Source organism: Theropithecus gelada, chromosome 12 (assembly GCF_003255815.1).
Source record: "Theropithecus gelada isolate Dixy chromosome 12, Tgel_1.0, whole genome shotgun sequence".
In the NCBI taxonomy this organism is placed as follows: Eukaryota; Metazoa; Chordata; class Mammalia; order Primates; family Cercopithecidae; genus Theropithecus; species Theropithecus gelada.
The window spans coordinates 34,368,590-34,391,797 of NC_037680.1; positions in this window are offsets into that span (position 1 = coordinate 34,368,590).

A 23,208-nucleotide genomic window follows, 5' to 3' on the forward strand; every position below is an offset into this window, starting at 1 on the left:
AGATGGAGTTTCACCACATTGGCCAGGCTGGTCTCAAACTCCTGACCTTGTGATCTGCCCACCTTGGCCTCCCAAAGTGCTGGGATTACAGGCATGAGCCACTGCGCCCGGCCAGCAGGTATGCCATTTTAAAAAAATCTTTTATATCATATTTTCACTGTATCTTTTCTGTTGAGATAAGTTTAGATATACAAATACCATTGTGTTCCAATTGCCTACAATATTCAGTACAGTAACATGCTGTGCAGATTGTAGCCAAGGGCAATAGACTACACCAAGTAGCTGTGCGTATAGTAGGCTGTGCCTTCTAGGCTTCTTGTACACCATGATGTTTGCACAACAACAAAGTCTCCTAATGACAATATATCCATGTTTTTCAGCGACCCATGACTTTTGTTAAGCAACCCATGACTTTTCTCAGAATACATCCATGTTGTTAAGTGATCCATGTAACATTCTGGGTCTATTTTAATTGATTTTTCTTCATCATGACAGGTCCTATTTTTCTACCTCTTCATATACCTAGTAACTTTTGAATGGGTGGCAGCAGTTGTGAAGTTTACATTTTTAGGAGCTGAATATGCTTGTATTTCTCCACATATACTTGAGCTTTTTTTCTAGGACACAGTTAATTTGCTTGGAAACAGTTTATCCTTTCAAGGCTTACTTTTAGGGTTTGTAATGCAGACTAACAAAGTCTAGGACCGATGGTTTTTGCCTCCTACCAATGTAATATACTTCTGAGTATTCTACCTGGTGTCCCATGCATTACAATGTTTTTCCTCTCTGGCTGATGAGATCACCAACCATTTCTGGATCTCTGTCAGCTCTGGAGATTGCTCTACCTGCTCCTTTTGGGTGGCCCTTTATCCAGCTTTGGGTAGTTTTCTCATACACTTGGGCTGATCACTGCCCAGCTGAAGAGTCTCTGCAAGGCAGCCTTAATCTACTTACAGGATTTTTTGGAAATTAAATGAGAGATCCAACTTAAATTATATTAAGTAAAAACAAAGTATTCATTGTCTCATAATACTGGAAAACTGAAGGATAAAACTCACTCGAGAGACTTGCTGCAGTAGCAAATGAGGTCATCTCTTCTGTGCTCACTGTTGCTCTTCCTCCATTTATCCCTTGTCTCTCTCTCCTGTTCTCTTTGCTGACACTAAATGATTTCTTACTGGAGATGGGTTACTCCAAGCAGACGGAAAGGTGGTCTGAAGCAGTGGTGGCTATTATCATCATCCTTCTAGTCTTTCCCTAGGTCCAAGTATCAAATCTTGGAGAAACTTATTGGCCTGTTAGAGTCACATGTCCATTATTGAGCCAAGCATTGTGCATGGGAGGAGGTGTGTTCTGACAGGCAAGGCTGGGGTTAGCACTAGTTAAAACCTGTGAAATGAGCTCCTTGCAGGAGAGAATAGTTTTATTACTAGAAGATGCTGAAGGAGGGAGTTTGGGTCTACAAAACAGCAATGATCAATTCACCCAGTTTCCTCATCAGTAAAGTGGATAAAAAATTTTAGAATGTGACAGGGTATTTATTAGGTACTTGGCCTATCGTAAGGGCACAGTAAATGTTGTGTTATTATTAATAATCTGAGCTTAGTACCTCCAGTTTTCAGTAACTGCATTCACTTCTCTGTATCGCTAATTCTCAGTAAAGAAGTTTCTCCTTATCTGCCTGTGCCAAGAGTTGCTTGAATTCCTACCATGGGCCTCAGTTTCCAGGTAACTGGGTTCCCGATCATTTGCCATTGCCGTTTCACAAATGCACCTGTTTCTGCCTTGCTTAAGCAGAGATCTTTTGTGATCATCAAACCAGCAGCAGGAAACAAATGGTCCACTCAAATTGGGTAATTTGAGTAGAATTTTAAGGAGATTTATTAAGGAGATTACTTATAAAGATATTAGCAGGTTATAGGGAAATCACAAGGGGTAGTGCAGTGCCCTGGGCTAGTAGAAGGCCTGATGGGACAAAGGACAGAATGGTGACTGGTGCTGGAGAGAGAGGGTCACCTGACAGGAGTGGGGATATTCAGCCAGCCTGTAGTGGCCCACGGAGAGGGAGCCAGTGAATAAATACCCTGACCTTCTGCTCTCACTATTCTACCCTCTTTCTGATCTCCACTGCTCCCCATGGGGTGAATCCAATAGGAAGCTATAGTGCAAAAGAGCCTGTTTATACAGCCTAATAGGTCAGCCTCCTACTTGGGGCACAAAGAGTGATGAAGGGAATAGGGTGGACTGGAAGAACAAGTGGGAAACATCAAGCACGCCCTAGATCTTGGCCTTATTTTTTTCCCAAGATGAAATAACTTATTCCTGGTCATATTCACACAACCTGTGTCTGCTCTGGAGTTTCCTGGTCTTGAGATAGGGAGCTCTGAATTTCTATAACCTAAAGCGGGGGAAGACTGCTAGCCACAGTCTGGTATTTAAGAAAGCAAAATACTGTTTGCAAATACCTGGCCATTTTCAACCTGATAACAGGAGGTTTTTATCTTTAGTTGTGCCCCATGAGATCAACCTATTGATCTTAGATCAACCCATTCCTTGAAGGGGACAGCTTTCCTGGTTGCCTGGAGAGAATGAGCACCAAAAAAAAAAAAAAAAAAAAAAGAGCTATTAGCTTACATGGAAAGAAGGTACTCACATGGAAGGAGGCTACTGGGGTGGGGGCTTCACAGATTCACCTTTCAGCATCTTTTACCAATATAACATTCACCTCATTTTTCAAAGTGCTTAGAGGGGAAGCCAAGGATGTAGGGCAGGGGGATGAAAATGGTAATAATAAAAGAGGGAGATGAGGTAAAAACAGGTTGCTGGGAAATACACAGACAGATAAAAGAGAAGACAAAGGGGAGGGTGAAGTAATAACAAAATCAAAGTGATGAGTACTAAAGATAAACGTGCAACTCGAAGCCAGAGGCAATCCTACCATTACAGAGAAAAAGCAGGCCTTGGTCCAGCTTTTGCTGTGGAAGATGAACCAGGGGCCAAGCCATTATCACCGTTAGAGGACACACCCATTATCACAGTTAGAAGCCAATGCAGGCCTGGCCCAACTCTCTGCTCTTTATTTTGAATCTTACATTTTCCTTTCTGAAACACCTGGGAAGCCACTTAGCCAAGGCAAGAGGAAAAGAAAAAGGCAGCTATCTGGCAGGCCTGCCTGCACAGAGCAAGAACTTTGCTGGGCCATTTGAGACTGGTGGGTGATTCAGACTGTACTTCAAGGGAAGATCCCTGTGGTGGTTTGAGGATTTGGGAATATGTCACCAAATATCTCAAAAGAAAAATCACAACGCGAGTGCCCCCTGCCTTAAGTGCATGTTTATTTTCACAGCCTTTGTCTTTCAGAAATCAGCACTCTATTGCTGTGTTGCTATTGTAAGGATGGAAAAAATAGAACCATTTTAATGTTGTGCTGTTTGCATTTCCTGACAGTTAAGAAGCAGCCCCGTTATTAGCTGGCAACACCATTGTGACATTAGTAGTGACTTTGCTGCTTGGGATTCAGCTTATGAAATATCTCCCTTCCTGGTACAATTTTTTTCTTTTTTCTTTTTCTTTTCTTGTCTTTTCTCTCTCATGTTTAATTCTCATGCAAAAGACTAGCTAAATGGCCATCTATGCTTTAGGTCTAACTGCTGGTCCTCGTTAAGAATGGGCTACCAAAGATGCTGACATATTAAGTTTGATGCAGTCTCAAAATAGTAGAACCCTTGGAGCCACTTTCTCATGGCTATCCCTGTTGGGCAAGGGAGCTGTCTTTGTCAGGTATGGGGAGGTGGTGTGTCACAACCCAGGGGGCTCAGGGAGGTCCTGATACAGAGGAAGAGGGACTTTTGTGTTGGTGGGAGGCGTCGGAGCATGATGGCGCACGAGGTCTTGGAGGTTGTAGGGGGTGAGAGGGTCTGATGCGGAGTGCTGGAGACTAGTGAGAGGAGAGAGATTCCTGCTAGGGATAGTGACAAGCGGAGGCAACAAGAGAGTGATTCAATGAATAAATAAATTGAAGACAATTGAAGCCAGCCTTCGCATTATTTGGGAGACTAAATATACATATAAAAAGAGAGCCGGCTGGGCAGGGTGGCTCATGCTTGTAATCCCAGCACTTTGGAAGGCCAAGGTTGGTGGACCACCTGAGGTCAAGAGTTTGAGACCAACCTGGCCAAAATGGTGAAACTCCGTCTTTACTAAAAATACAAAAATTAGCCGGGTGTGGAGATGTGTGCTTGTCATGCCAGCTACGTGGGAGGCTGAGGCAGGAGAATCACTTGAACTCGGGAGGCAGAGGTTGTAGTGAGCTGATATCACACCACTGCACTCCAGCCTGGGCAACAGAGTGAGACTCTGTCTCAAAAAATAAAAATTAAAAAAAAAAAAAAAGAGAGAGAGAAAACTACAACTCTGGGGCATAGGAAGGGAATTATAGCTAATAGTAGAACCTCATGGCTTTTAATATATGGGTATATAGAAGTAAATACAGATGTAAAATGTACACATGTATACGCTTGTGTGTGTATGTGTATTTTGCATGTTGCAACATTTCTCTAAGTGCTGGACTGTTTCAAAATAAAAACAAGAAAAATAGGCCGGGCGCGGTGGCTCAAGCCTGTAATCCCAGCACTTTGGGAGGCCGAGATGGGCGGATCACGAGGTCAGGAGATCGAGACCATCCTGGCTAACACGGTGAAACCCCGTCTCTACTAAAAATACAAAAAACTAGCTGGGCGAGGTGGCAGGCGCCTGTAGTCCCAGCTACTCGGGAGGCTGAGGCAGGAGAATGGCGTAAACCCAGGAGGCGGAGCTTGCAGTGAGCTGAGATCTGGCCACCGCACTCCAGCCCGGGCGACACAGCAAGACTCCATCTCAAAAAAAAAAAAAAAAAAAAAAAAAAAAAAGAAAAATAATATGAGGGCAATAGTACTATTTAAAATGGAGTATAGTACTAATAATGTTATAGTACCAACAACATGGTGTTATTAGAGGATTAAATGAGATAATTAATGCAGTGGATATAACATCATGCCTGGCACCCAGTAAGCTCTCAATGACTATTATTATTATCCCATGGGAGAAAAGCTTACCATGAACACTATTCTTCATCGTGTTCTTTTCACTAAAAATATATCTTAGAAATATTTTCATAGCAGTACACACTTTACTTTTTAAAATTAATAAATTTTGCTAGTGTTCTTTACTATAATACTTTTATAATTAGAAAAACAAACAACAATCATTGTGGGGGGATAATCTGCCTTAGTATGTCATCTGCTGGTGACTCATAATTTAATTAATTCTTGTTGCTAATGGAAACCTCTGGGTGAATAAGGCTTAGTTGTATTTTAATAGCAGTACTTTAGTGGAGAGAATAAGAAAAAAAAAAATCCAACACCAAATCTATGGAAAAATGGATATTCACACTAATTTTTCCTACTTTTGTAAAGCTCTGAATCAAAATCACTGAGTAATGAAAGCAGCTGTCAAACTTCATTGCTTCAGTCTGTGAACAAACCCCTACAGGTCTGCTGCGACCAGACACTATTCAATGTGCTTGGGAGACAGCTGTGAACAAAACAGGCCCTCCCCTCATGAAGCTCTCTCCTCCTAGTCGGGGGAGATGGATAACAAACAAATAAACACCCAACTTTCTGTGCTGCCTCAGTTAATGACAAATTAACATTAGATCTGTCCCTTTCCTTCATAAAGAAAGGCAATTTGGTAATTTCTTTAAAGTTTGTGCCTTATTATTCATTTGACTTTTAGTAACCTTTTGAGCCTCGGTTCCCATATATCAAAAATGGAGATAATAATTATCTTATAAGGCTTTTGTAATCAAATATGTAAAATGCCTGGCATAAAGCCAGCCCCTTAGCAGATGCTTGATAAATAGAAGCCATTATTACATGTTAAATTGTACAAATTTTGGTTCTTGTTCTTAAGACTAAAACAAGATTGTTTCGATTTATAGTTACAGTACCCTAGGTTGGGTGTGTCACTGATATATCCCTAAATCTTATCAACCAGTGCCTACACCACTAGTCATGTTTCCTTTACTGCCCTATCACCACCTCTCACCAACAGGAATGCAGAGCCTGTTCTTCTACTGGGTTCCCTTCTAGAAGGAATCTCAAGAAATCTGTTATGGTCTCTTGTCACCTACCCTGCAGCCTACACTTTGAGTGATCACTTTGCACTGACTATAACTGTGTTTTCCAGGCAGCTCTTCCCAGAGGCCAGGGCTCTCACTGAGTTTCCAAAGCTCACCAGGCCCAGACTGGACCTTGCAAAGCCATGCTAAGCATTTGGATCTTTATCCTGAGAATACTGGGAAACGGAAATGTTTAAGCCGGAGAATGACTTAACTTCATTCATATCGTAAAGGGAATCCTCAGGTTGCTGGTAAAGAATGGGATAGAAGGTGAAGAGAAAGCCAGGAGAGGAAGAGGATCCTGTTGTCACCCGGGTGGGAAACAACAGAATCGGAATCAGGGTGGGAGACAGGAGAGGCAAACAAAGCACGAACTTGAGCTTAAGTCTCTTTGGAGGCAGAACTGATAGTACTTGTTGATGGATTCAGTGGAGGAGTGGGAAGGAACAGGGAAGTTTTCAATTTGAACATTTTGGTGAATTTATATGGCTCTGCCATTTACTAAAAATGAAAAGTAACATGATACTTAATAAAAACTTTACTTAGTGCCAACGGAATCAAGTTAAGTGCTTGACACTGCAGGGACCAGTGGGTGCTCTTCCGGCTTACAGCTGACCCTAAACAAACTTCAGGGTCCTGGCCCAGTCCCCGAAGGCCTCTCCATGGCCAGGAGCAGCTCACACTCCACACATAGGACTTCTAGGCATCCGCAAGCCTCAGCCCTGTGCCCAACCGTCAGTCCCTTGAAGCAAATAAGCTTCTCTCCTTCTCTAGGCATGTTCAGCCCCTCCTCACACTCACCCAGGGAATGGTCTCATTACACTGCACAGTTAAAGGGATCAGCAAACGCCCCCAAGCACATTTCCGTTTCCCCAAGTCTGGGCTCTTAGTCCTAAAGGGCAGTAAGTAGGGGAGAGTTCAGCTTATAAACACCATTTTATGGCCAATAAAGAGTTCTCGAATTCTTCAAGAGCACAGTGTGGTTAAGAATGTCCATAATGGCCAGGCACGGTGGCTCATGCCTGTAATCCCAGCACTTTGGGAGGCCGAGGTGGGTGGATCATAAGGTCAGGAGATCGAGACCATCCTGGCTAAGACGGTGAAACCCCGTCCCTACTAAAAATACAAAAAATTAGCCGGGCGTGGTGGTGGGCGCCTGTAGTCCCAGCTACTGGGGAGGCTGAGGCAGGAGAATGGTGGGAACCTGGGAGGCGGAGGCTACAGTGAGCCAAGATCACGCCATTGCACTCCAGCCTGGGTGACAGAGCGAGACTCCGTCTCAAAAAAAAAAAAAAAAAACAATGTCCATAATTCCCAATATGAAGCAGAATACTCAACCTCTTCCAGACTGCAGTGTCTGCACTCAGACACATGGAAACTTCACCATCTTCCCCAGAAACAAGGGAGAGATACTTTCTTCCCATTTTAAAAAATAAAGGACGATTCAAATGAATTAAAAAGATAAAAGCAACTTCCAAGAATCACTTGTTTTGGCAAACAAGCTAACAAACCATCTCCAGTGGGTGCCTTCCTAGGCATACTCGAGGAAGCCTTTCAATGGGATGAGCTTCTCCTTCCTGCTCTTACTCAAAGGCACTTGTTAGATCTGAAATGACGCTAGATTTGCTTTCCAGAGCAGCTGTTACAAATGACTGGATTTAGAGCAAGGTATCTTTAAGACAGGGTGGGGAAAGGTGAACATTCCAAGGGACATATTTAAGTGTGCAAGATTCTGTGTACAAGAAGACCCTTGGTTCAATGCAAAGCCTAGTGAGGAGACTCCACACCATCGTGGCTCCCTTTGCCTTGTTTCCTTTGCCTCCCTGACTTTGACTCTGTGAGGTACCTATTTGTTTCCTTCTCTGAGACTGGCATTCAGCTTCACTTTGCCAGCCTCTCTGGCAGCAGCAGTCAGTAGTAATACTCATATCCTTTGCTCAGCCCTTTCTGTGTACTCGTAGGCAGTGTGCTAAGTGCTTAACATGCATCATCTTATAACCCTATAATAATTCCACGAGGCGATGCTATCATTATACTCAGTTGACACGTGAAAAACACTAAGTTGGAGAGACGAAGTCCTTTCCCAGAGGTGGCACATTTGATAAGCATCGGAAGTCAGGTTTTCATGACTTCCAAGCCCAAGCTCTTTCCACTTTGACTTCAGTCTTTTCTTGTTCCCTCTGGCTTGCACTTTCTCTTTTCAGCTCTGCATTCAGCTGACTTCCCCATAACAAATTGACCTTGCCCACTTCTCAGGTGCCCTGAGTGTTCCCTGGCAACCAGCTGGTCTTGAGGGCCTCATCTAACCATGTCATCGGGAAGTTATCTCTGCTGCCCTGCCTGGCAACCTTTAACACCGGCCAGGTCCTTGTTGCATGCACATTTGCTAAGAGGAGCATGGGTTTTTCACATATTTCTCTCTCTCTCTTTTTTTTTTTTTTTTTTTGAGACGGAGTCTTGCTCTGTCGCCCAGGCTGGAGTGCAGTGGAACAATCACTGCAACCTCTGCCTCCTGGGTTCAAGCAATTCTCCTGCCTCAGCTTCCTGAGTAGCTGGGATTACAGGTGCGCACCACCACACCCGGCTAGAGACAGGGTTTCTTTTCTTTTTTTTTTTTTTTTGAGACGGAGTTTGGCTCTGTCGCCCAGGCTGGAGTGCGGTGGCCGGATCTCAGCTCACTGCAAGCTCCGCCTCCCGGGTTTACGCCATTCTCCTGCCTCAGCCTCCCGAGTAGCTGGGACTACAGGCGCTGCCACCTCGCCCGGCTAGTTTTTTGTATTTTTTAGTAGAGACGGGGTTTCACCGTGTTAGCCAGGATGGCCTCGATCTCCTGACCTTGTGATCCGCCCGCCTCGGCCTCCCAAAGTGCTGGGATTACAGGCTTGAGCCACCGCGCCCGGCGAGACAGGGTTTCAACATGTTGGTCAGCTGGTCTCGAACTCCTGACTTCGTGATCCACCCGCCTCAGACTCCCAAAGTGCTGGGATTACAGACCTCCCAAAGTGCTGGAATTACAGGCATGAGTCACCGTACCTGGCTTTTCATGTATCTCTATTTTCATTAACCAGATGCTCCTGTGTTATCATTTAAATTAAAGTAACAGCAATCAATTTTCAAGCTCAGGATCTAAGAATACATTTAAGATCTCAAAAATGGATTGAAAAGAATGTAAATTTAACTTGTAATTGGATACAGGAAAGTTAATGGTAAGTAAAGATATTTCAAATTCAGAATCCTTTGAGGCTTTTCCTAGAGATGAGAAATTATGACTTTTAAAAAGACTCTGTGTCTTTTTAATGTATATTTGCTTATAAATATGTTCGTTCATGAAACTGCCAAAGTGTCTCAGGAATGTCAGTCTAAAATGTAAATTTACTATTTTGAGAAGGTTATTACTTCTTCAGCTTATTAGAAATAAGCCAGTGTGAGATCAACAATTACCTTTTGGAATGCTGAATTATTTACTGTATTTGATTATCTCGTGTTGCAGGAATACAGTAGGTGTTTAGCTGGATGAATTAGAATGAGTACCTAAATTGCTTTTACCAGTTACAGAGCAGAGTGGAGAGGAATGTTATGTGACTTAGGCAACCCTTGGAATTTTTCTTAAACACACAGTTGTTTGAGGCTTTACTCAATAAAATACTGCACTGGTACAATAAAATGGGTATCCTGTTTCCCCAAAGCTAATGACTTTCTAAAGCACTTGACTTTCTTACTGTAAGATTAGCACTATTATTTCCTGGCCAATCAATAGGCACAACTCCAAGATTAAGAGCAATTTGGATCATTATTCTCTTTTCATTACATATTCATTATTTTCTGTTTGAATAAGACCTGTAATCAGTGTTATTTACCAATCTTTATGGTGAAACTTTAAACTACTGATTGTTTCTGTCTTTGCAGGTATTAAATGCCATTTCAAATATCCTTTCAATAATTTTGTAGTTGCTAATGAAGTCCATTTTCCCAGATTTTTCAGTCCACTGAAAGAACATTGAACCCCCAAGAGTCTTTAAAAGGTATTTGTTGTTTAATTGGTGGCAGCTGTTCCTTAGAAAGTTACCTAAGTATATAAAAGTGCTTTTTCTCCCCTCTTTAATAGCTTTTTATCACTGTTTAAGGGTTATCCTTGAAATACATGCAGACTACATATGAAGGTCTCCTGAAATGCTTTGATATTACAAATTTTAAATATTATAATTCTAACACATGCAAGAAATTATAGGACAGTACCCTTTAATTTTGGATTTAATTACTAAAGCTTTAACAAAATGTATTCTCTTGGCTTTCTGGCTAGATTTCTTCAGGAAAAGTTATTAGTTTATTGTAGTTAATTCTGAAGCATGTACATTCTGAATTACTTGAATACAACAATTTTTCTGCTTTGTCCTTGAATTCTTTCCAAAAATCATAAAGTATTGGATATATACAGTAATAGCAGATTTGCTTAAATGTCACTATTAATCCAGTTTATAACCCCTAACATTTTGTACAAGGAATTTCAGAAAGAAACCCTTACATAGACATCTAATGTCCAGAATAACCAGAGCCAAACATAATGATTCTACAGTTGAAGGATAGCCAAGACGCACATTTTCTGAGTGTGGTTTTACTGGGAGTCTGTGTGCAGATGAAATATGGCTTTTAAGAACATAATCTTCATGGAAAAGGCTTTTCTTGTCATAGCACTGGGCTGACTTTCAAGCCAAGGTCAAAGTACTTTCTGCGGGTCTATTTTTAGGTTTCCCATTTCTCAACAGGAGGCTCCCAGTTTTGAGTTAGCGCAATGCAGATTGGACTGTGCCCTAGAAGGAACAGGAATGCTTCCTCTTTGTGGCTTCCCCTGCATCTACCTGCAGACTTCCTGCTTTACACAGCTCCAGGGTGAATGGGCATTCTCCAGCTGGCTGCCTTCTGTGGTCATCTTGCCCCAGCAAATGCTGTAGTCTCTTTTAAGGCAAAGGGATATGCAGGGCTCACTTTCCTCTTGCCTCTTTTGGATTTTCTAAAAACGTGGCTACCTTACATTATTGCTATTAATCAAGAATTTTCCAGATCTTCAAACTGCAAACCCAAGGGGGGAAAAATGAGGTCAAAGTGATTTAATTTAGATTGAGATGGAAGACACCAGGAAACAAGAGTATGTTAATCAAATATATCAAATGCTATTTCTTTGTCTTTGAAACTGAATACAGAGGACATACAAGTCTGTAAATAAATTAATAAATTAATGCGTGTATTTTAGTTTTATGTTATGGCTTTTCATTGAAAGGGGCAGAAGAATGAGGATGAAGAAAACCCGGAAGAAAGACAAGCAATCAACCTTGACATAGGCAGAAAATATCTACTGTAATAATTATGTATCACTTTCCCAAAAGGAACACTAGATTGTTAAAAAGAGTAATCCCTGAATTTGTTATAAGTAGTGCTTTGATTTTATGAATATATGTTCTTAAAATATTTTCCTTTCCTTATTTTCTAGTGAGGAAAGATTTAAATATCCTATCCTGGATGCTGGAAACTGTTGCATCCTCTTCCCACCAACCATTAACTTTTACTTCCTTGCGTAACAGCCCCATCTTGTGGTTATTTGTAAATTTTCCACTAAAGATATGTTGCATTTTCACAGTCATGGGCATAAGTGGAATCCTCCCTTTTATCTTTCCTAGTAGGCTGAATGAAATTAAGCAGGAAAGAAGAACAGGCATGCATGAATTCAGTTTAAAAGGCCAAAACTGGTGAGGGAAATACAGGGCAGGTATTCAGCAAGGATTGTTTGCATTAATGTTAAGTGAGGGCACAGTTATATTAATAGGTAAAAGGTAATACAATGAGGTCCCTCAAATGAGAACATCATTAGCTTCCTCATTATCGTTTTTTTTGTTGTTTTTTTTGTTTTTTTGTTTTTTAGACAGAGTCTTGCTCTGTTGCCCAGTCTGGAGTGCAGTGGCACAATCTGGGCTCACTGCAATCTCTGCCTTCTGGGTTCAAGTGATTCTGGCGCCTTAGCCTCCCTAGTATCTGGGACTACAGGTACGAGCCTCCACGCCCAGCTAATTTTTGTATTTTTAGTAGAGACGGGGTTTCTCCATGTTGGCCAGGCTTGTCTCGAACTCCTGACCTCAAGTGATCCACCCACCTCGACCTCCCAAAGTGTTGGGATTACAAGCGTGAGCCACCGTGCCAGGCCTCCTCCCTCATTATCTTAATAAAGCTTCTGATCTGGCGCCTGTCTGCTTCACTAGGCCCAGGAGGCTTACCAGAGCTCGTACAGAGCTCTGCAATTCCAAACCCCTGTACTGGGGAACACCCTTTGGTTTCACATGGCAGAAATACAATAGGAAATAGCATCAGAAGAACGTGAAGGTAATGGCTCAGGTAACGAGAAAACCAGAAGGACAGAGGAAATGGGTGATTCAGAAAGACCTGACACAGGATTCTGAATGCTAGCAGGACTCTTTCTCCCTCCTGCGTCTCTGAGTGTTTTGCTCATTGTCTCATTTTCCCCTCTGCTTCTTTTCTGGCTCTTTGCAGTTTCCACGCTCACACCTGGGCTCATGGCTCTCTAACTGGAGGGAAGGAGCCCTCCTTTCCCATAAAGTTTTGAAAAAAAGCTAGGGAATAAGTCTGATTGGCTTGTTTTGGGCCACATGACCACCCTTTGATCAGTTGCAACGGTCAAGGGAGTGAGGCACACTGATTGGCTCAGCTTGGGTAAGTAGTCCACTGCTGAAGGGAACCAATCACTGTGGACAAGGATGTTGGGTCATGTGAAAAGATATTTCACACACAACATTTGCCTGGAGGGAGGGAGGGAAGGAGCGGTTTGTTTAAAGAAGGAAGAGATGAAGAGACCAACTTGGCTAATTGAAACAAACAGATTTCCTCCTTTCCTCTCCTGTGGTTGAGAGATGCCTGGCACATCTCTCAACAAATATTTGCTCGATAAATGAAAGATTTTCTAATTGAATAGAAGATCCCAGGGTAGGTGCAAATGGTAGCGGGGTGGGGATAAGGGTGTGTTTGCTATTTCCTGGAGCTGAAGAAATCACAAGGTTCCTTTCCTTCTAAAATTCTGAGGTGTTTCCACTCCCTGGCTATGGCCGTATATGGTCTCCCCTCTTGCTTAGAGTTTACACCAAGAAGGCTGGTTTTCATCTGCTTGACTCAGTGAGCATCTTTTTCATCCTTTGGGTATCTTCTCCTCTGCAGTCCTGGCTTTAGTGTTTGCATGCTCACTCTCTGAGCCTCCCTATACTCTCTGCCCATATAGACCAGTACATACAGGCCTTTTAAAAAAGAGTTTGATTGCTAATCACTCTGAGGAAAATAGAAAATTATAAGAGCAGAATAGACACGAGGGAGTTTCAAAGGTTCAACAATCTTACTGAATTGTTTCTACTTTTTTTTTTTTTGAGAGGGAGTCTGCAGTTGCCCAGGTCGGAGTGCAGTGGCACGATCTTGGCTCACTGCAACCTCCGCCTACCGGATTCAAGCGTTTCTCCTGCCTCAGCCTCCTGAGTAGCTGCAATTACAGGCACGTGCCACCACACCTGGCTGATGTTTGTATTTTTAGTAGAGACGGGGTTTCACCATGTTGGCCAGGCTGGTCTCAAACTCCTGACCTCGGGTGATCCACCCACCTCAGCCTCCCAAAGTGCTGGGATTACAGGCATGAGCCACCGTGCCCAGCCGATATAATTTTTAAATTATGAATAACATTGTTATGAATTATCTTGTGATATTTAACCATATCTTGGATCCTTAAAAGAGATTCCTGGAAACAGAATTATTAAAGCATACAAATATTTTTATTGTAAATTTATTTCTTTTCCCTCATTATACCAATTTTTAGAAAATACTAAAAATACATAGAAGAAAATATAATTTATGAAGTCACTACAAGGAGATAGTAACTTACTATTTTGTTGGATCATCTTTTTATGTATACATATACTTTAAACAAAACAATAATTACAAAGACACTTTAATAATCTTTATTCACTAATAAACTCAAAATAACTTATAAATATTACTAAAAATTTTAAATGATGGTATCATACCCTTCTATATGGAGAAATACTATAATCAAATTAATCAATGCCCCATTGTCGAATATTTACATTGTTTCCAATTTACGCTATTATAATCAATTCTTTTTTTTTTTCTGAGATAGATTCTTGCTGTTGCCCAGGCTGCTTTGCAGTGGCGCAATCGTAGCCCACTGCAGCCTTGAACTCCTGGCCTCAAGCAATCCTCCCATCTCAGTCTCCCGAGTAGCTAAAACGACAGGCATTGCCAGCAAAACTGGCTATTTTTTTTTTTAAGTTTTATTTTTTGTAGAGATGGGGTCTCACTATGTTGCACAGGCTGGTCTCAAACTTCTGGCTTTAAGTGATCCTCTAACTTCGGCCTCCCAAAGTGCTGGGATTACAGGCATGAGCCACCACACCTGGCTGATAATTATTTTTTATGAATTTTAATGCACATATCTGACACGGACATGAGGAAGCATTAAAGTGGCATTATAAATCTTACAGCTTTAGGCATATGGGCATCCATTTGTGCTCTTGCCTGGGCTTTACTGATGTTAGGGGTTGGCCTGGTTGCCAAGGCCCAGATATTTAATTCCAGAAGTGGAAAGGCCTGGGGAAGAGGGATTAGTAGGATGAGAAGACAGCACATCATTTGTGACTTTTTCTCTCTTGCTCTGGTAAAATGTAAACAGAAGCAAAACCTCAGGTTGGGAAGCCAGCAGTGTAATTTGGCAACTCACTCGGAAGAGATGTGTTTGACGAGGAAGAGGTGAGATGATGGATACAGAGTTCCTGCATGGCGACAGGCACTCAATAAATAGTTACTTTTCCTGAGAAGGAGAAGGGCGAGGCACCTTTACATATCTGGACAAAAATACTTTTAAGCAGCAGTAAAAACTAAAGGAAGAACAGCTACTAGCGCATGCAGATGAAGGAAAGAAAGCTTTGTGCAGCTTGTTTGTGTGAACGGCAAGCCCAGGGGTTTTGTTTTCTTGTGTTTACGTAGGAAAATCACAGACAGGGACTTCCCAAGAGACTGTTTCTGTTAGCCACTGTCTGCTCCTAACAGTTACAAGAACTGCTCTTCCTCCCGCAGCTGCGGCAGAAGCATGCTTCTGCAGGGTCTCTGATGGGGAAGAACTGAGCTGTTTAGGATTGAACTGCCCACCTACTGTTAAGTAATGTTCTGTCTGTAACACAGGATTTCCACTTAGGAAAATGTGCTGTGCACTTGGCTGCAGCATTTACTATGCATCTGCTTTACAAGCCTGTTCTGCAGCTCCAAGGCCCAGCTCCAAACTGGCAAATGGTCCCTGAAGACTTTGCCATCAGAAGGAGCCAGGCCAGAGTTGGGAAGGGGTAGGTTTAGCAACTAGTCTACTAGGAGGTCTGGTGGAATCAATTAGGAAAGTTAAGCAGGAGAGCTCATCAGCGGTTGATTGCCTCTCCTAGAACAACCCCAGCTCACAAATACTCCCCAGAATCATTCAGGCAGCAGTGGGTCTGTAGAACGGGCCCTACTGCAGTATTAAGCTGGAAGGTAGTAAAGTTTTCTTATGGGCTTCCTTGAATCTGAGCTAAAGCCACAGTTTCCTTAATAGTTTTCCAATAGCACTCCATCTCTTATTAAAAAGTACAGTTAATCTGGACCTTCCCTCTCACCGCCCCCACCCCCCCCATAATGTCAGAAAAGAAATGTGTTTCTGATAATAAATGCTCCTTTTGCTGCACGGCTATATTTCATTAGGACTGTAGTTAGCAAATTGCTGCTGCACAACATAAAACTAAGCAATGAAACATAAGACATATGCCTTCTATAATACACTACTGATTAATACTGCTATTCTCTATCAAAAACACAAAAAGAGCCCCATCCAAATAGAGATCATGCCAACTTCCACCACATCTTCTTCCCCTCCACCCCATAGCAAAACACCCAAACCATTACGTTTTCTAGGGAAATTTGGTTCTAAGCAACTCTTCAATAACAAGTTACTTTTGAAAATGATACTTACATTCCAAAAGAATCCTTAGATTCTATGGTGATAGATTATCTTGGAATGCCTAGCCATGCTGGTTTGTAGGAAGCAGAAAACTTGGTCCAGCAACAGTAAAGAGAATAAAATTACCTGTATTCCTATCCCATAAGACATCTTTTGAGCACAATTTTTTTTTTTTTTTTTTTGAGGCGGAGTCTTGCTCTGTCGCCCAGGCTGGAGTGCAGTGGCGCGATCTCGGCTCACTGCAAGCTCCGCCTCCCGGGTTTACGCCATTCTCCTGCCTCAGCCTCCCGAGTAGCTGGGACTACAGGCGCCGCCACCACGCCCGGCTAATTTTTTGTATTTTTAGTAGAGACGGGGTTTCACTGTGTTAGCCAGGATGGTCTCGATCTCCTGACCTCGTGATCCGCCCGTCTCGGCCTCCCAAAGTGCTGGGATTACAGGCTTGAGCCACCGCGCCCGGCCTTTTGAGCACAATTTAATTAATCTTCATTATGATCATTAGACAGATTTTAAAAAATTATAATTAAACAAAAACATACAGCGTAAAATTTACCCTCTTAACCATTTTAAAGTATACAGTTTAGTAGTGTTAAGTATATTCACATTCTTGTTAAACAGATCTCCAGAACTTTTCATCTTGCACAACTAAAACTCTATACCCATTAAACAACAACTTCCCACTCCCCCTTTCCCAACTCTTGGCAGCTAACACTCTAGTTTCTGTTTCTATGAATTTAACTACTTTAGATACTTCATATAAGTGGAGTCATATAGTATTGATCTTTTTTGTGACTGGTTTATTTCACCTAACATAATATCCTCAAGGTTCAACCATGTTATCGCATGTGACATAATTTCCTTCCTTTTTTAGGCTGAATAATACTCCACTGAGTATTATTATTTTTAGGCTGAATAATATACATGTGGTATGTATATACCACATTTTGTTTACCCATTCATCTGTTGTTGGATATCTAGATTGCTTCCTTTTCCTAGCTATTGGGAATAGTGCTGCTGTGAACATGGATGTGCAAATATCTCTTTGAGACTTTGGTTATATACGGATGTGGTTTTGCTCTGTGTCCCCACCAAATCTCATCTTGAATTGTAATCTCCCCGTGTCAGGGGAGGGGCCTGGTGGGAGGTGATTGAATCATGGGGCAGACTTCCCTCTTGCTGTTCTTGTGACAGTGAGCTCTCACAAGACTTGGTTGTTTGAAAATGTGTGGCACTTACCCCTTTGCTCTCCATCTCTCTTTCCTGCTTCACCATGGTAAAATGTGCCTGCTTCCCCTTCACCTTCCGCCATGATTGTAAGTTTCTTGAGGCCTCCCAGCCATGCTCCCTGTACAGCCTGTGGAACTGAGTCCGTTAAACCTCTTTTGTTCATAAATTACCCAGTCTCAGGTGGTTCTTTATACTGGCATGAAAAAGGACTAATACATATACCCAGAAATGAAATTGCTGGGTCATATGGTAATTCTATTTTTAATTTTTTGGAGAACCACCATACTATTTTCCATGGCAGTAGCACCATTTTGCAATGCCACCAACAGTGCACAAGGGTTCCAATTTCTCCACATCCTCACTAACACTATTTTTTTTTTAACTACCAGATTTTTTTTTAAAAAATTACCTTTTTTCCTTGATGTCAATTAAGAAAATATTTTTAAATTGTCTCTTTTCATTAAGACTTTCTTTTAGTGCCCTTTGTATTTATTGAATACTTTGTAGGCATCAAGTTGTCTCATAAAGGGCTCACTTTACATAGAGTTTTATGGATGACTTATGTTAGCAAAAAATATTCTTGTGAATTAGATGATTTTTTTTTTTTTTTTTTTGAGATGGAGTTTCGCTCTTGTTGCCCAGGCTAGAGTGCAGTGGTGCGATCTCAGCTCACTGCAACCTCCGCCTCCTGGGTTCAAGCAATTCTCCTGCCTCAGCCTCCCAAGTGGCTGGGATTACAGGCACCTGCTACCACACCCAGCTAATTTTTGTATTTTTAGTAGAGACGGGGTCTCACCATGTTGACCAGGCTGGTCTTGAACTCCTGACCTCAAGTGATCCGCCTGCCTCGGCCTCTAAAGTGCTATATTACAGGTGTCAGCCACTGCACCCAGCCCTGATCTGGGTCTTGATCACCCTAGACCATCCCGTCTTCCTCTGGAATTTGAACTTGAGATTTGTTCAAGCAACTTTGATGATTGTTAATCCTTTTCTCTAATCCTGGAGAGAGATGGAGGGTTTCTCAATAATTAAGTGTTGAGATGGCCCTTTTCTGTCCCCATCTCACAAGCAGAATCAGGTGGTTAATGTTTCAGGCACAGGTCCAATCCTTTTCAATTTTTCCCTCTGAACAAAAAAGACAGCCAATGAAGAATGGGTGACTAGATTTTGTAACTGCTCATTATGGGGCCATCTATTAGGCTTTTTAGTATGCAGTATCTTAATAAGCCAAGATATTATGGCAGAGGGTCCATAACTAATCTACTGTAATAAATAAAAGGAATGGCAGTAGTACTAGTATATTCTATGGATATAATGTGCAGCTTGCACAGTGTGACATTTTAAATAAACTTTATTCTTGAGGTATTTAAAAAAACATAAAGGCAGTAATGAAATATAGTGCACAACATTAGTTGACACAGCAATTCCTGCCTCTTAAGACCCTGTTAAATAACCAGAGCTTAAATCTTCATCTTGAAATGTACAGCCCTTCTATGATTTTAAGTGAGTTGTAAAACTTTTATGGAGTGTGTCCTAACTTTTTTAAAAAAATATTCTCCACTTTTATAGCAAAGGTGACCCAGAAGTACATTGTGAATAATAGAACAACATATTTAAGCCATAAATTCACCTTTCTGGACAATACAGAAGTCGTCTTAGTACTTATATCTCTGCTGGAAGGAAGCAGGAGCAGGGATGCATCTTGAAATGACTATTTACCCAAAACTTAACTGATTTTAACTCTAGAAATAACTAACTTTTATCTCAAATGGGCACACTTAACATGTCTGCTACCAAATTGAAACAAGGATTCAAAAGTTAAAGCTAGCTATTACAGAAACATAAAGTCAAATCTTTGCACAGCTGAGTGTTGAAACTGGGAGAAGTTCATTCTCTCAATATCTGGTTTATGTAATTATTAGTGTTTGGACATACAACTCTGTAAGCTGATGTGGGCCTGTGAGATGAGTTCATTCCCATATAGGGGGAACCAAATTTGACTCCAAATCTAATTAAGATACTCAAGTGCTTTCTAATTATGGCCAAAATTTCACTGGGTTGCAATTCTTCGATTATATCAAACTCTTGTACATTTTTCAATGAAGTACAAACAATTCATTTTCTATCATTCTTTGTTTCTTCTTTTTAAGCTTATATACTTTGAAAATAGTTGTGTAGTTGTAGTCTATTAAATATATATGTCATATATAAATGCATACACACTGAATACACAGTTTGGTCTTTACCTTGACACTGTATGTGGAGCCTCATTTGGAGGTAATGATAATTAACGTTTTAAAAATGAGAAAACCACTGACTTAGGTATTTCTTCTCTTTCCCACTGAAGTCACATAGAATAACTAGATGATATCATAACCAATGAAAATCATTTAGTAAACAGCCTCTCGTAAGTGGTGTCGTAGTAAGCATTATCCAAAGGATACTAGTTTTAGTGACTAAGTAAAAGCTCCACTTCCTGTGAAATCCCAAGAAATAGCTACTTCCAAAAATATCTAGTAAGGGTGTACTTGTTTACCGAATTCAGAAGTCTTATTAAGATGGTTTGGATTATGCTAATATTCTCTGTTCCACTATTTATAGAGGGCAGTGAACCTGGCGGTGTGTCTTTTTTTTCTTATTAGGAATTCACTGAATGCAAGTGAGCATCAGCTTCCTTTTTACCTGTACTCGTTGTTCCTCCCCTCTCTTCTCTCTCTCCTTCTCCCTTTTCTCTCAGCTCCCAGCCTTCTCCTAAGGGAGGGGCCCAAGGGCAGGGTCGACCAAGTGGGTGCAGAAGAGCAGGCTGCAAGGCTGGAAGGCAGGTGCATGACTGTTTCCCATGTGTGGGTGGGGGAAGGGGGCTGCGTAATCTCTCTAGTTGGACAGCAGGTGGGGAGAGAGGACAGCTACCTGTTACTTTAGGCCATGTTAGGTGAACAGGCAGAGTCCAAACTAGGTAAAATTTTGGTGGGACAGGAAAAGGACATCTTTTCCCTTTTGTCAATACACTCTTACATTCCTGTCTCTCAGAACACCTTCTCTTTCCCACTCTTCTCGGATCTTTGTATCTCCTTTTCCTAGGAGTTCTGTGAAATGGCTGTATATGCTTAACAGCCCCCAGATGTCGCAGGAGCCAGGAAACTAAAGGAGGTGGTAGACAAATCTACTTTGTATTGGGTAATTTATTGAGGGAACTTATAGACAGAAGCATGGTCTTGGGTGGCCCCAAGATAGGTAGATCTTCACATGTTACTCCGCAAACCCAAGGCTTATCCACCATAAGGAAAGGGTATACATGCTCTAGAAAGACAATTAAACCATCCAGAACAAGCAAGAATGCTACATGTGTCATAGCCTATAATTTGTGTGAAAACATCAAGATTGCTTTGATCTAAAATCAGGAGCACATGTTCTTACACTAGGGACAGTAAATAAAGGAGGAATCAGGAGGCCTTCACAGAACTGGGGCTGATAAAAAGTCAAGATGGTGGATTAGCATCCAAGATGGAGTCACTTTTGTCTCCACAGAAGGTAAAAAAGAGGCAAGTTGGTGGGATATGAAAGGAGGCAGAAGAGAGAAGAGAGAACAAACCTGGAGAGATATCCAGATCCATTGCTGAAGGAGGGAGCGGTGAGTAGTATAGGCACAGAAGATCTTGTGAGTTGGGGTGGGGAAAGTGTTCAGAAGCCTCACTCCCAGGGCCACTATGTTTAGGCACCACCCCAGTGGTTCACCTTGCTTCCTCTTATGCCTTCCATCACAATCTAAAATGGTCAAACCATCATATTGCTTTACAGAATTATTGAAAATTCTCTTCAGTGATAGCCTGTATAGATTATTTCTCAAGATTTTATATCCTCCAAAGTGGAAGGAAATACAATCCTTTAACACACACACACACACACACACACACACGCACACGAGAGAGAGAGAGAGAGAGAGAAAGAGAGAAAGAAATTCTATCTTGATTTCATATGGATAAAATGTATACTTTATTTTACAAATATCCTTGTAGCTTTCATTTTACATGTACATCAGTATAATTTTTTTTAAGACAAACAGCTAGCATGAAGGAGTTTTTTAGCGTAATAGATCTGTATCCTGAAGGTGGTTACATAAATGTGTATGTGGGTTAAAATTGTATACACCAAAAGAAAAAGTCGATTTTATTGTATTATAATTTGTAAAAATAAATAAAACATTTTACTGCCACGAAAAGCCCGTCTTCCATATAAAACCCAAAATCTGTCTTTGTGCCTAGCATAAAGGCTAAGGTGACTGTTGAGTAGTGACTAGATTTGCTTGAAAGGCGCAGACTTGCTCTGTTAAAATATTAATGCATTAAACAACGCTTGTTTTTTTGTTTGTTTGTTTGTGGTTTTTTTTTAACACTTATTAAGCACTTGCTGTGGAAATCCCAAAAAGTCACTTCCCTTGAGGAGCGAGTGTTTTCGAAGTGTTCGAATGGACTAAAATGCAGGTCTGGGTCTGTGTCCTTCTGACTTCGCTGCTCCTGTTCTTTGACTGTCCGTGGTCCTCTTTTGCAAAGTGGGGTTAGTTCCCACTCTTTCCTCAGAAGGTTTGGTATGAGGATCCCTCAGCTGAGGGCCCAGGGAGACAGCTCTGTCAACTGCACTATGCAGGACAAGCGTGGACATGATGATCGGTTCCATTTCCCCTCAAGGACGGCAGGGTGGAGCTGGCATCTCCACTCCTTTGCCAAAAAGGAGAAATTGATCTTCTCCTAGTTCCCCAGGATGCTCCCAAGCACACTCCAAATAGCCCACTGCTCACACTCCCTGATAGTTCAGGAAGAAGGACAGATGCAACATGGAATGACACCCAGAGAGCTAGAGAAACCTGCTGAAGCAGGGAGGAAAATCCCCCAGGCACAGGGCTGAGGTTCACAGGGCATGCACCGGCATTGTTTGTGCACAGATGGCAACCATTCTGACTGGTTGGTGGCTGTGCTTCACTGGTGTTCAAGGATGTTCAACGCAATCCCTGTGGACCAGAGGCCAGTGAGCTGGCATAAATAAGTGGAGCAGCTTAGTGTAAGGATTCCAAAGTCCTCAATTCATTTCTCTTTTTCCAATTTTTGATAGAGACATAATTACAGGAAAATATTTCTTGACTCCACGAAAATTGTTAGTGCAATGGAAAATGAAAACAGATGCGTGGCCTCAGAGAAAGTAAAGAATGATGAGAACAGGGATCAAGGGGACAGCTGCTGCCTGGCTCTACACTAGGGTGGTCTCAGCCTTTATTGGGCCATGAACCCCTCTGGCAGTCTAGCGAAGCCCATGGATCCCTTCTCAAGATGATGCTTTTAAATAAAGGAAATAAAATATGTAGGATTACAGAGGAAACTGTATCAAAACACAGGGGTTCCCTGGACCTAGGTTAAGAGCAATAGTCTCTGTGCAGGAATATGGATCTTACACTTCTAAATATTTTGACCTTTCCAAGAGAAGTCAAGAACCCTAGTTTTTAAAAGAAATTTTCTGACTTTTAACTGTTAACATGAAGTCTTTTTAAACACCAAGCCAGTCTAAGTATGTATCTGGATTGGTTTTGGATGTTGGTCTGATACTGAAACTTAATTTTAAGATTCCAGGAGACTCTTCGTAAACAAAGAAGTGTGACAATCCCATATGGTGTCAACAGACGAGACTGGGGACAGTGTTATGGCCGAACCAGGGAAAGCCTAACACATGGCTGGCTGTTCATCGGAAGAGAACAAAACGCAGGAGAGAAGAAATTGTGTCCTATGTGCTTGGA